The sequence below is a fragment of the Centroberyx gerrardi genome, chromosome 21 (genome assembly GCF_048128805.1).
Source record: "Centroberyx gerrardi isolate f3 chromosome 21, fCenGer3.hap1.cur.20231027, whole genome shotgun sequence".
In the NCBI taxonomy this organism is placed as follows: Eukaryota; Metazoa; Chordata; class Actinopteri; order Beryciformes; family Berycidae; genus Centroberyx; species Centroberyx gerrardi.
The window spans coordinates 2,518,508-2,521,007 of NC_136017.1; positions in this window are offsets into that span (position 1 = coordinate 2,518,508).

A 2,500-nucleotide genomic window follows, 5' to 3' on the forward strand; every position below is an offset into this window, starting at 1 on the left:
TGATATTCCCCCTCCGCCCACGCAGGAGTCGTTTTTTTTATTTATTTATTATCTCTCTGACAGGGGAGGGAGTGACGGCGAGTCGGAGAAAGCGTTTTGTCAGTTCTTAAGTGTCTGACAATCCGAATGAAGTTTAGCATGCAGAAGAACAAGAGGGCATCTTATTTTATTTTTTTATTTTTTTCATGTGTCTGATGGAGAGATGGGTCGGGCCGCAGAGAGAGAGAGAGAGAGAGAGAGAGAGATGGAAATGACAAGAGGGAGCGGCGGTCGCTGAAGCCACCGGTGCATTAAAGAAGTCTCCTCTCTGTCATCGGGAAGGCCCGGCGCCGTGGCGATGGAGGGGGGTAAGAGGGGAGGGGGGGGGGGTAGGGGGATAGTGGGACGCGTCGCCGCTGACCCCGAGCTCGCGCCCCGCTCCCTGGTGGTCGCAGCCCCGGGAAAACGGCGGGGGGGGGGAGGAGGGCGGCGAAACACGGAGGCTGCCAAAGTGACAGGAAAGTCATCTCAGGAGGGGATCAGTCTCCAACATGGCAACCCGCGGCCTGTCAGCCCCGACAACCCCCCCCCACACCCCCCCACCCCCCCACACCCCCCCTTTCTCCTGATCTTGTCGTCAATTTTATCAAATAAGGGATCGCAGCAGAGAACTGAGAGATGCTGGAGTTTATTTGCACATACAAATGATAAAGTTTAAAGGTCCTGCATGTCGCATCTTTAAAAATCAGTGTATCTGTCACATTCATTGCAATACCTAAATACAGTTCTGTGCAAAAGTCTCATGTAAAAAAAATCCATAAAGTGAAGATGCTTTCAAAAATACCTGGAAATAAGGGATTTTTGGAGCGAATTAAGTCTAGTTGTGATGTGTTTACTGCCTGGGAAATAAGGAACTTTTTGGAGCGAATTAAGTGACGACTTACTGATGTCTGATATTTAATAAAAAGGTCAATATCGGGCCTGATATCGGTCTTGAACGGCTTTACTTGGCAGTGGAGAGCTGAGGAAGGTCCCGGGCTGTTCGGAGGTGGCGGTGTTTATTAGTGTAGCGGGAACACATCTGTCCGCTCCCAGGTGTGAGCTCACGCTGCGGCCCGGGAACCTCCGACCCCGAGCGCCGCCGGGACGCCGCGCTGAAGACTGGAGGGGCAGCGCGTTGTTTTCAGAGAGAGGGGAGATCAGTGGGTTACGTTTGTGTACATGTACATGAACATGCATGTTTTCACCTCAGTTACAGGATTACACGCTGCTCTATGGGTTGAGAAAATTCTCCGACCTCTTGGGCTTTTGAAACCATTTCAAAAACTCACTGGATAAACTTAAAATGCCTCGTCATCGAGCTGAAAAGGCTGTTTTCCACTGCAAAAAATGACAAGCTGTCCAGTGATTTTCTCTTGTCTCCAGATCTATCAGCTTATTTCTTGCTGGTTTCAATAACACATGCCTTGATTCTCCAAGACAACAAGCTACATTCTCCTGAAAAGTCAAATTTGTTGAAACCGGTAAAATTACCTGCCAGTGCAATGAGATGATTTTACTAAATAAACCCTAAAATGAGCTTGATGAGTCTGTCCGTTCCTGAGAAGTTGACATTTTGGAGATATGAGGTTTTCACCCGACATAAAATAGATAAAACCTCTTACAGAGACGACCTGCTCACTCCAGTAAAAATAAGGGGAATACATGCAAATCATCCTCAAGAGTGTTCATATTTAGAAATGAAAAATCATTCAAGAAATCCAAACCCTCTTTTAGTGTTTGTTGTCGGGTGAAAACCTCGTATCTCCAAACCATCAGCTTGTCAGGAACTAAGTGAAACAGCTTTAGTTTCAGCTTTTTAACTTTATATATAATTTGTTCTGAAAAGGTTTTGAAAGGGTTGTAGAATTTTCTCATCCTATATCCTACAGCTGGAATTAAAACATGAAAATCGCTGCTAAGTTTTTCACCTGATAGTGACAATACACACACATACACACCACATACACGCATGTTCACACACACACACACACACACACACATGCAATGCATAGAAGCATGTAGACAAACAGCAGTGACACAAACGCAGTCTTCTTCTCCATTGTAATTTGTGGCCACAGTGTTTTTTTTTTCCTCTTCTTTTTTTTTTTTTTTTTTTAAACGTGATGTTTATCCCTGCAAACACAGCAAACAGATTTCTGGGAGAACGACGACAGCCGTGAAAAGCCTCGGCGAGCACAGCAGGTACTCCTGCGCCGCGCCGCAACAAACACCTCGCAAACACTCTTATTTAAATGCCCCATCTGCTTTGACAGGTGCTGTTTGAAATCTAACCCCACGGGGGACAACCTTGTAACTTTTTACGCTCCTCTTTGTAACCACGCACGAGAAGCGGCGGGGGAGCGATCCCTTTGTCAAGCCGTCGCACTTCGGAAAAATATACAGTACAAAAGGAGTGTGTGTGTGTGTGTGTGTGTGTGTGTGGAGGAAGGGAGGGTGATGCCGAAAACTTTAACTCAAA